Source organism: Vitis riparia, chromosome 2, assembly GCF_004353265.1.
Source record: "Vitis riparia cultivar Riparia Gloire de Montpellier isolate 1030 chromosome 2, EGFV_Vit.rip_1.0, whole genome shotgun sequence".
Lineage (NCBI taxonomy): Eukaryota > Viridiplantae > Streptophyta > Magnoliopsida > Vitales > Vitaceae > Vitis > Vitis riparia.
In genome coordinates this window covers 6,886,703-6,899,403 of record NC_048432.1, presented here as the reverse complement: position 1 = coordinate 6,899,403, position 12,701 = coordinate 6,886,703, and the positions used below count along the sequence as shown (strand labels likewise).

General features: G+C 39.6%; 1 pseudogene; it reads left to right on the top strand.

Annotated features, from left to right (window-relative positions):
- Nucleotides 1-12,701, top strand: part of LOC117929890 — a 138,146-nt pseudogene that overhangs the window by 123,332 nt on the left and 2,113 nt on the right.

Here is a 12,701-nt window from a genome sequence, read left to right as displayed (position 1 = left end):
GTTATGAACAACTTAGGGCTATGGTTGACATGAATGACTATGGGTCCTGAGTTAAGGGCTCAAAATGCTATGAACAGTTTAAGGATGTGGATGACATGAACGACTCCATGTGGTGAGGTCAGGGCTTTAGATGCTATGAACAACTCAGAGTTGTGGATGATATGAACGACTTGGGATCCCATGAGCTCAAGCCTTTAGATGCTATGAAAAACCTAGGGCTTTAGGTGATATGAACGTTTCTTGGTTGTAAGGAGAAGGCTCCAAATGTTATGAACAACTTAGGGTTGTGGATGACATGAATGACTCAAGGTCGTGAGATTAGGCCTCTAGATGTTGTGAACAACTCTTGACTATAGATAATAAGAACATCTTAACATCGTGAGCTTAGGGCTCTAGATGTTAGGAACAACTCAAAGTTTATTGATGACCTAAACAAGTCCAAGTAATCAGTTCAAGGTTGTAGATGCTATGAACAGTTCAGAGATGTAGATGAGATAAATGGCATCGTGTTATGAGCTCACGACTTTAGATGCTAGAACTACTCAAAGTTTTGGATGATATGAACAAATCAGGATCCCATGAGCTCAAGGCTCTAGATGCTATGAACTACTCAAAGTTGTGGATGATATGAACAACTCAGGATCCCATGAGCTCAAGGCTCTAGATGCTATGAACTACTCAAAGTTGTGGATGATATGAACAACTCGGGATCCCGTGAGCTCAGGCCTCTAAATGCTATGAACAACTCAAGGATTTAGATGATATGAATGATTCTTGGTTTTGAAGACAAGACACTAAATGTTATGAACAACTTAGGTCTATAGAGGACATGAACTACTCAAGGTTGTTAACTCAGGGTTCTAGTTGATATAAATAGATCCGGTATATGGTTGACATGAATGACTCTGGGTTGTGAGCTTAGGGCTCTAGATGCTTTGAAGAATGTAAGCCTTTGGATGACTTAAGTTGCTCCACGTCGTGAGCTATGGCTTTGGATGCTATGAACTACTTGAGCTTGAGAATGATATAAACAACTCAAGATCCTGTGAGTTCAAACCTCTAGGTGCTATCAATCGCTTAAGGTTATGGATGATATGAACGATTCTTGGTGGTAAGCAACTTAGGGCTTCAGAAGACATGAATGACTAAAGGTCATGAGCTTAGGGCTCTGGATGCTGCGAATAGCTTAGGGCTTTAGATTTTATGAATGAATCAAAGTTGTGGATGATATGAAGGACTCGGAATCCCATGAACTTAGACCTCTAGACGCTATGAATAGCTAAGGGTTGTGGATGACATGAACGACTCCAAGTCGTGAGGTCAGGGCTCTAGATGCTATGAACCGCTCTAGGTTGTGGATGATATGAACAACTTAAGGTCGTAAGATTAGAGCTCTAGATGTTAAGAATAGTTTAGGCCTATGGATGACATGAACAACTCCGGGTCATAAGCTTAAGGCTTTAGATACTATGAACAACTCAGGGCTCCGATTAGCATTAACTACTTTGGGTTGTGAGCTAAGGACTCTAGATGCTATGAACAGTTTAGGGATGTGGATGACATGAATGACTCTATGTCATGAGATCAAGGCTCTAGATGCTATAAACAACTCAAAGTTATGGATGATATGAACAACTCATGATCCCGTGAGCTGTGGAAGATATGAACGATTCTTGGTTGTGAGCACTAGGCTTTAAACGTTATGAAACAAATCAAGGTTATGGATGACAAGAATGACTCATGGTCGTGAGCTCAAGACTCTATATGATTTGAACAACTCAGGCCTATGGTTGACATGAACTACTCTAGGTCATGAGCCCTTAAAAGCATGAGATGATGTAATAAATTTGGAATTCATTATTTATTTAATGATGTTCTAGTTTCACTCTTACCCATATTTATTCCATGTATTATACTCTATGAGCATTATTACCTCAACCTTTTGCATTGTACATGACTTAGGTGTTTCTACGAAGCTACTTTATTTTATTGTTTCTCAACCTTGAGAGGATATTGGGCTTGTGCTGGAGTTAGTAGCGGCTTTGACCTATGGGTGAGATCGTAAGTTGATTATATATTCCCTATGGATTGGGTCACTATTAATGAAAGCTGATAGCAATAGGTATTCTCAATAAAGGGACCATGATATCTCTTAGGGATTGAGATAGAGTGTCCCATTAAGTGATCTTAAGGAGGTTTATTCATGGAAACTATGGCCATAGTACTTCCTTAAGTGAAACTTGACATAGGCTCTTTAAGAGCTAAGATATGTCATTTGAACACATATTAGGAGGATCAATAACTCAAGGATTATAGAGGTAGTCTTGAAAGACTGATAGCTTTCACCTTGTTAGATAACATACACTAGTTCATGGGGAAACTAAATACAATGAATCTCCTCTGTTCTGACGACTCCACATAAGATCTTTTCTTTTGTATTTTTTGATGTAAATTCCTTTCTTATCCCTGTAATTAGCCAATCATAGGCTTTCCTTTGTAAAGACTTTAAGAGGGGTGGAAATCATCTCTCAAAAAAGACTTATGTATATTTTACACTAAAGGAAATTTTCCTCTTAGGAGAAATACAAAGATCTCTTTGCTTTCCTTTTCTCTATGCTATTTTCTTTTTCTCGGAAGCCAAACAACCTCTGAGGATGTTTTCCCAGAGGATGAGAGGCTAAACCTTTGGTTTCTTGGAGTGAAGGAAGCTAGGTGAAAAGTCCAGATGCAAAAGTGGAAAACTCTCGTGCATTAAATACAGGTAGTTGGAGTTCATAAATGGCTTTTAAATCCAAAGTTTTGCTTTAAATCCCTTAGAATCACTTTGAATGGCCAATACATGATAAGCTTTTAGGTCTCTGTGGATACTTATTGCTAGATCCACATAAGACCATTAGTTATCATGTACGAGCCATTGGAAAGTGGCTCAAGGTGAAGACCCATAGTGTCTAAAGCCATTAATGGAACTTGACTACCATTTCTATTGACTTTTTATGAATTAAATCTTCATTGTTAAACCTATACCGATTCGGGAAACAACCATCCTTTATGTTGTTGTCCCCAATACGAGGAGAAAAATCCGGAATTTCCCACTTTGCATTCTGAACTTGATCCTAGCAACCTTTAGCTCCGGGAGACTTTCTTTCTTCCATTTTTACCTAGTTCTATGTTAGTTTAGTTCCAAACACCACTTTCAAAACAAATTTTATTTTCTTTTAAACTTTAAGTTTTTGACAAAGGAAATCATCAGATTCAATTTCTAATCTTAAGTCTATCACTGGTAGAGTGAAAACCCATCCCAGAGTTCAACCCTAGAGCTGCTATACTATAGTAGCTTTGCTACACTAGTATAAGGTCATAGGATTTATTTGATTAAAATACCGAACTGGGCACGAATCAAAATGGCGTCGTTACTGAGGATGGTGCCACGATACAGTGATACAACTTTTTAGAGGCTACTTGTGATTTCCATCACAAGTTTGGTGAATTCCTTTTTCACTAACTTCATTTCCTTTCTTTTAATTGTAGAATTCCTTTTGTTAAGTTTACTTTCATTTTCTTTCTAACCTTAACTTTCTTCTAGCTTTCTTTTGTTTTTGTTGTCTTTGTTTTGTTTTCAGGGAAGTTGTAACTTGTGCATGCCCTATTGGATTCAGGACCAAGAGGGAAGACTAGTAAGGATAGAGAATCCTCAAGACACAGAGTTGGATATCTGTTTAAACATCATGGACCCTCCATAAGAGGATCAGAATTCTCAACATGGTCAAGGGGGTAATCCAAATGCATATCTATCCATGAGGGATAGAATGCACCCACCAAGGATGAGTGCACCCTCATGCATCGTTGATTCATGCTCAATCGGGTATTTTAATAAAAAAACATTTATAAATCCTATGACCTCATATTAGCGTAGCAAAACTACTATAGTATAGCAGCCCTAGGGTCGAACTCTGGGATGGGTTTTCATTCTACCAGTGATTTACTCAAGATTAGAAACTGAGTCTGATAAGTTCCTTTGTCAAAAACTTAAAGTTTAAAAGAAAATAAAATTTGTTTTGAAAGTGGTGTTTGAAACTAAACTAATATAGAACTAGATAAAAATGGAAGAAAGAAAGTCTCCCGAAGCTAAGGATTGCTAGGATCAAATTCATAATGCAAAGTGGAAATTCCGGATTTTTCTTCTCGCATTAGGGACAACAACATAAAGGATGGTTGTTTCCCGAACCGGTATAGGTTTAACAATGAAGATTTAATCCATAAAAAGTCAATAGAAATGGTAGTCAAGTTCCATTAATGGATTTAGACACTATGGGTCTTCACCTTGAGTCACTTTCCAAAGGCTTGTACATGATAACTAATGGACTGATATGGATCTAGCAATAAGCATCCACAGAGACCTGAAGCTTACCATGTATTGGCCATTCAAAGTGATTCTAAGGGATTTAAAGCAAAACTTTAGATTTAAAAGCCATTTATGAACTCCAACTACCTGTATTTAATGCACGAGAGTTTTCCACCTTTGCATTTAGACTTTTCACCTAGCTTCCTTCACTCCAAGAAACCAAAAGTTTAGCCTCTCATCCTCTGGGAAAACATCCTCAGAGGTGTTTGGCTTCCAAGAAAAAGAAAATAGTAGCGAGAAAAGGAAAACACGAGAGCCCTGTATTTCACTAAGTGTAAAACATAACATATGGTCGAGAGACGATTTCCACCCCTCTTATAGTCTTTTACAAAGCAAAGCCTATGATTGGCTAGTTACAAGGATAAGAAAGGAATTTACATAAAAAATACATAAGAAAAGATCTCATGTGGAGTCGGCAAAAAAAGAGGAGAATTCGCACTTGCGTGGGCTGCTGTGCGAATTTCGCACAAGGAGAAGGTTGTGCGAGTTTCGCACAACAGGAAGGTGTTGTGCGAATTTCGCACAAGCTTGGGCTGTTGTACGAATTTCGCACATGCTTGGAGCAGTTGTCTTCCGAAGGCCATATGTTCCTCATTTCAGCTCCAACTCGTACATGGTTTGAAGCGTTGGATTCTTGACTTCCTGAGATTTGAAATGGTATATAGCATGTAGAAAATGGACTTCGGAAAGTGCTCCAAAAGTGCGAAGGAAGACTGCAGCTGTTGTCCTCTATTTTCTTTACTCTCTCTTTGCTTCTCTCTTTTGCTTGGCTTGTCTTTAATGATCCAAAAAGCTATCAAAACACTAAAAATAGCCACAAATATGATTAGAAGTCATTGCTAGGTCCTTAACATGCCAATTGGAATAAGAATGGAGAACTACTACACAAAAGTGCTTAAAACATAATGAATTAAAGGCGTAAAATAACACTTTTTGGGTAGTAATCAATCGTACCTCCTCTTGAGCATCTGATTACAAGGCCCCATATTGTGCCCCTCCTACCAAATTTCCATGGAATGGAGAGTGAGAACCCATATGCCCACATCAAGGAGTTTGAGAAGGTGTGCAATACTTTTAGAGAGGGAGGAGCTTTAATAGACTTGATGAGACTCAAGCTATTCCCTCTTACTTTGAAGGACAAGGCAAAAATATGGCTTAACTCTTTAAGGCCAAGGAGCATAAGGAATTGGGTTGATCTTCAGGCCAATTTTTTGAAGAAATTTTTCCCCACCCATAGGACCAATGGGTTGAAGAGACAAAACTCAAACTTTTCTGCACAAGAAAATGAGAAGTTCTATGAATGTTGGGAAAGGTATATGGAGGCCATCAATGCTTGTCCTCATCATGGCTTTGATACATGGCTCTTGGTGAGCTATTTTTATGATGGGATGTCTTCCTCCATGAAGCAAATTCTTGAAACCATGTGTGGGGGAGATTTTATGAGTAAGAATCCGGAAGAAGACATGGACTTTTTAAGTTATGTATCTGAGGTATCAAGAGGATGGGATGAGCCCAACTCAAGAGAAATGGGAAGGATGAAAGCTCCTGTAAATCCAAAGGGTGGAATGTACATGTTAAGTGAAGACATGGACATGAAAGCTAAGGTGGCAACAATGGCAATGAGGTTGGAAGAACCTGAGTTGAAAAAAATGCATGAAGTCCAAGCCATTTCCGAGACACAAGCCCATGTCATGCCATGCACCATTTGCCAATCATGTGATCATGTGGTAGATGAGTGCCCAACCATCCCAACTCTGGGGGAGATGTTAGGTGATCAAGCCAATGTTGTGGGGCAATTTAGGCCCAACAACAATGCACCTTATGGAAACACCTATAATTCAAGCTGGAGAAACCATCCAAACTTTTCCTGGAAACTAAGGCCACCTCCATACCAACCACAAGCCCAAACCCAAGCACCTCAACAAACCTCCTCAGTGGAGCAAGCCATTGTGAACCTAAGTAAAGTCATGGGTAACTTTGTGGGTGAACAAAAGGCAATCAACTCCCAATTGCACCAAAAGATTGAAAATGTTGAGAGTTCTCAAATTAAGAGAATGGATGGGATGCAAAATGATCTATCTCAGAAGATAGATAATATTCAATACTCCATCTCTAGGCTTACAGACCTCAAAACAGTTAATGAGAAAGGAAAGTTTCCCTCTCAACCAAGCCAAAATCCAAAGGGTGTTCATGAAGTTGAAACCCAAGATGGGGAGTCTTCAAAGTTGAGGGAGGTCAAAGCTGTGATCACTTTGAGGAGTGGGAAGGAGGTTGATCAACCCTTGCCTAAGGTGAGGCAAGATGAAGAACTCATGTCAAGGAGAACCTTGGTTAAAGAGAGCAATAACCAAGAGAAGAGTTGGAAGAAAAATGCATCTAAATCAAGCATTGAAGAAGAGCCAAGGATAGTGATTAAAGAGGATATGATGAAGAAACATATGCCTCCCCCTTTTCCTCAAGCTTTACATGGAAAGAAGGAAATCAAGAATTCATAAGAAATTCTTGAAGTTTTGAGACAAGTGAAGGTGAATATACCCTTACTTGATATGATCAAGCAAGTCCCCATATATGCAAAATTTTTAAAGGACTTGTGCACGGTCAAGAGAGGGTTAAATGTGACAAAGAAGGCATTCCTCACTGAGCAAGTAAGTGCCATCATTCAGTGTAAGTCTCCAGTTAAGTACAAAGATCCGGGATGTCCCACCATTTCAGTCAACATTGGAGGGACACATGTGGAGAAGGCTTTACTAGACTTGGGGGCAAGTGTGAATTTGCTCCCATACTCTGTGTATAAGCAACTGGGACTTGGAGGATTGAAGCCCACAACTATCACTCTCTCCTTAGCTGATAGGTCAGTCAAAATCCTAAGGGGGGTGATAAAGGATGTTCTAGTTCAAGTGGACAAATTCTACTATCCCGTGGATTTTGTGGTGCTTGATATTGATCCCACTGTTAAGGAAGCAAATTATGTGCCAATCATCCTTGGGAGACCTTTCCTAGCTACCTTCAATGCCATCATCAATTGTAGGAATGGGGTGATGCAGCTCACATTTGGAAACATGACCTTGGAACTAAACATATTCCACCTATGCAAGAGGCATCTTCACCCCGAAGAGGAGGAAGGATTGGAGGAGGTGTGCTTGATCAACACTTTGGTTGAAGAGCATTGTGACAAGAATTTAGAAGAGAGCTTGAATGAAAGCCTTGGAGTGCTTGAAGAAGGGTTACCTGAACCCTCTGATGTGTTAGCCATCATGTCTCCTTGGAGGAGACGGGAAGAGATCTTACCACTGTTCAATAAGGAGGACTCACAAGGAGCAGCTAGGGAGGACCCTCTAGAGCTAGTTTTGAAGCCACTTCCTGTTGATTTTAAGTATGCATATTTGGAGGAAGATGAGAAATGTCCAGTGGTGGTTTCTTCAACTCTCACAAGTGATCAAGAGGATAGTCTTTTGGGAGTCCTCAGAAAATGTAAAAAAGCCATTGGATGACAAATTTCTGATCTGAAAGGGATTAGCCCTTTGGTATTCACCCACCATATCTACATGGAGGAAGATGCAAAACCAGTGAGGCAACCCTAGAGGAGGTTGAATCCTCACATGCAAGAGGTGGTAAGGGGTGAAGTTCTGAAGCTACTTCAAGTAGGGATCATATATCCCATTTTAGATAGCTTGTGGGTGAGCCCAACCCAAGTAGTCCCAAAGAAATCTGGAATTACTGTGATCTAGAATGAGAAAGGGGAGGAAGTCTCTACACGTCTTACCTCAGGATGGAGGGTGTGTATAGACTACAGGAGGTTGAATTCAGTGACTAGGAAGGACCATTTCCCATTGCCTTTCATGGACCAAGTCCTTGAGAGAGTCTCAAGGCATCCTTTCTACTATTTTTTGGATGGTTACTCGAGGTACTTCCAAATAGAGATTGATTTGGAAGATCAAGAAAAGACAACCTTCACTTGCCCCTTTGGTACTTTTGCCTATAGGAGGATGCCCTTTGGTCTATGTAATGCACCTGCAACTTTCCAAAGATGTATGCTAAGCATCTTCAGTGATATGGTGGAGCGCATCATGGAAGTCTTCATGGATGACATCACTGTATATGGAGGTTCTTATAAGGAGTGCTTGTTGCATTTAGAAGCTGTTCTCCAAAGATGTATTGAGAAAGACCTAGTGCTAAATTGGGAGAAGTGCCATTTTATGGTACAACAAGGAATTGTCTTAGGACATATAATCTCCAAGAATGGCATTGAGGTAGATAAGGCAAAGGTGGAGCTAATTGTTAAGTTGCCACCTCCCACAAATGTTAAAGGAATTAGGCAATTCCTAGGACATGTCGGGTTCTATAGGAGGTTCATTAAGAATTTCTTAAAAATCTCAAAACCTCTTTGTGAACTCTTGGTAAAGGATGCCAAGTTTGTGTGGGATGAGAAATGTCAGAAGAGTTTTGAGGAACTGAAGCAATTCCTCACAACTGCACCAATAGTGAGAGCCCCAAATTGGAAATTACCTTTTGAGGTAATGTGTGATGCAAGTGATCTTGCTATGGGGGTTGTTTTGGGGCAAAGAGAAAATGGAAAGCCCTATGTGTTTTATTATGCAAGCAAAACTTTGAATGAGGCTCAAAGGAACTGATTCATGCCCAGTTGGGTATTTTAATAAAAAATATTTATAAATCCTATGACATTATACTAGCGTAGCAATGCTACTATAGTATAGCAGCTCTAGGGTCGAACTTTGGGATGGGTTTTCACTCTACCAGTGATAGACTCAAGATTAGAAATTGAGTCTGATGATTTCCTTTGTCAAAAACTTAAAGTTTAAAAGAAAATAAATTTTTTTTTGAAAGTGGTGTTTGGAACTAAACTAACATAAAACTAGGTAAAAATGGAAGAAAGAAAGTCTCCCAGAGCTAAGGGTTGCTAGGATCAAGTTCAGAATGCAAAGTGGGAAATTCCGGATTTTTCTCCTCGTATTGGGGACAACAACATAAAGGATGGCTGCTTCTCGAACCAGTATAGGTTTAACAATGAAGATTTAATCCATAAAAAGTCAATAGAAATGGTAGTCAAGTTCCATTAATGGCTTTAGACACTATGGGTCTTCACCTTGAGCCACTTTCCAATGGCTCGTACATGATAACTAATGGTCTTTTGTGGATCTAGCAATAAGTATCCATAGAGACCTAAAAGCTTATCATGTATTGGCCATTCAAAATGATTCTAAGGGATTTAAAGCAAAACTTTAGATTTCAAAGCCATTTATGAACTCCAACTACCTGTATTTAATGCACGAGAGTTTTCCACCTTTGCATCTGGACTTTTCACCTAGCTTCCTTCACTCCAAGAAACCAAAGGTTTAGCCTCTCATCCTCTGGGAAAACATCCTCAGAGGTTGTTTGGCTTCCAAGAAAAAGAAAATAGAAAAGAGAAAAGGAAAGAAAAAAGAGCTCTATATTTCACTAAGTGTAAAACATACAATCGTTGGTCTCCTGGAAAAAGCTCCCCAGAGAGTGTTTTTTAAGTGTTTACAAGAGAGTTTATATAGGAAGGTATTTTACCCTTCCTTGAATACTTCCTAGTTAAGGAATTACATGAGTGGCTTAATACAAGGAGAAAATGGAGATTTAGACACAAAATATCAGAAGAAAAAGAGTCGGTGCAAAAAAATCCCAGTTTCGCACGTTGCATGGTGACTTACGAAAATTTCGCAAGTTGATTTCGCAACTTAGAATCCACTTTCGCACGTTGAGATCCAAGTTTGCAAGTTGCAAAATCAACTTCTGCATGTTGGGCTTCACCGCGACTGCACAGCTGCCATCCACTTTAAATTTCGCACGTTGAAATTCCAATTTCGCAAGGTGCGAAATTGTCCCTCAGCTTGATGCAGTTGTCTTCCAAAGGCCATATCTTCCTCATTTCAGCTCCAAATCATACACGGTTTAAAGCGTTGGATTCTTGACTTCCTGAGCTTTGAAATGGTATGTAGCATGTAGAAAATGGACTTCGTTAAGTGCTCCAAAAGTGTGAAGGAAGACTGCAGCTACTGTCCTCTATTTTCTTTACTCTGTTTTCCTCTCTCCATTGCTCTTTCCTTGCATACTTTGAACGACTAAGGCAAAGGAATATGAGGCTCCAAAGCTTGGTTTCTTCATGAATTTGAGCTTCCAAAAGCTTTGCCATGAACTATATACATCTCTCCCTCATTCTTAAATTGCTTTGGTGAGCAAAAAGCTATCAAAAACACCAAAACTTAACACAATTTGATTAGAAACAATTGCAAGGGTCCCTAACATGCCAATTGAGTTAAAAGGTAATAATTACTACTCAAGGGTGTTTAAAAGAGCTAATTACAAGCTATAAAATATCATGTTTTGAGTAGTAATCAGGAACTACACAACTACTGAGAAGGAGTTGTTGGCAGTAGTTTTTGCCTTGGATAAGTTTCGTGCCTATTTGGTAGGGTCCTTTATAGTGGTGTTCACTGACCATTCTGATTTGAAGTACTTTCTAACCAAGCAAGATGCCAAGGCAAGATTGATAAGATGGATCCTTTTGCTTCAAGAATTCAATCTCCAAATCCGGGATAAAAAGGGAATAGAAAATGTGGTAGCTGACCACTTGTCAAGACTTGTGATAGCACATGACTCACATGGTCTACCTATCAATGATGACTTCCTTGAGGAGTCTCTCATGTCAATAGAGGTAGCTCCATGGTATTCTCACATTGCAAATTACTTGGTTACTAGAGAAGTTCCAAGTGAGTGGAGTGCCCAAGACAAGAAGCATTTCTTTGCTAAGATCCATGCCTATTATTGGGAGGAGCCTTTTCTCTTCAAATATTGTGCGGATCAAATCATAAGGAAATGTGTTCTTAAACAAGAGCAATCAGGAATTCTATCCCATTGTCATGATAGTGCATGTGGAGGTCATTTTGCTTCCCAGAAAACAGCCATGAGAGTGGTCCAATCAGGTTTTTGGTGGCCCTCTCTTTTCAAGGGTGCCCACTCTATGTGCAAGGGATGTGATCGGTGTCAAAAGCTAGGGAAGCTAACACGCCGGAATATGATGCCCTTGAACCCCATCTTGATAGTGGATATCTTTAATGTTTGGGGGATAGACTTCATGAGACCATTTCCAATGTCGTTTGGACACTCCTACATTTTGGTGGGAGTGGATTATGTCTCTAAGTGGGTAGAAGCAATCCCATGTAGGAGCAATGATCATAAGGTGGTTCTCAAATTTCTCAAGGAGAACATCTTTTCAAGATTTGGAGTGCCTAAGGCCATTATCAGTGATGGAGGAACCCACTTTTGCAACAAGTCTTTTGAGACTCTTCTAGCCAAATATGGGGTCAAGCACAAGGTAGCTACACCTTATCATCCTCAAACAAGTGGCCAAGTTGAGTTAGCCAACCGGGAAATCAAGAATATACTAATGAAGATGGTGAATGTGAATAGGAAGGATTGGTCTATTAAGCTCCTGGATTCATTATGGGCTTATAGGACCGCTTATAAGACCATTCTTGGAATGTCTCCTTATCGCCTTATTTATGGCAAAGCGTGCCATTTCCCAGTGGAGGTTGAATATAAAGCATGGTGGGCAATCAAGAAGCTCAACATGGATTTGACAAGAGCCGGGTTAAAGAGATGGTTGGATTTGAATGAATTGGAGGAAATGAGGAATGATGCTTACCTCAATTCAAAAATTGCAAAAGAGAGGTTGAAGAAATGGCATGATCAGTTGGTAAGTCAGAAGAATTTTACCAAGAGACAAAGAGTGTTGCTTTATGACTCTAAACTTCATCTTTTTTCGGGAAAATTGAAATCAAGGTGGACGGGTCCTTTCATAATTCATGACGTGCAATCAAATGGAGTAGTGGAACTACTCAACTTCAAGAGCACTCAAACTTTCAAAGTGAATGGGCATCGTCTCAAGCCCTATATGGAATCATTTTCCCGAGACAAGGAGGAATTCATCCTCCTTGATCCACCTCTAACATGAAAACACTCAGTTCATGGTTGAACTTAGTCTCTTCAAAGACTAAAAAGTTCATCCTCTTTTTGTTTCCTTTTGCGTTGATTTTAGTTTAATCTAGTGTTTTTTCTTGTGTATATGCATGTTTTGATTTTTATTTTTGACCTCAATTTCATTCTAATGTGGTTTGAATTGGTTTTTGTGATAACATGTAGGTAGGAAAGCTTGAAGAATGAAGTCAAGGGAAAAACATGGGAAAACAGGGGAGAAAAGCCAAGACACAGGGAATTTCGCACTACTCAATTCTCTGGTGCGAAATTCGCACCA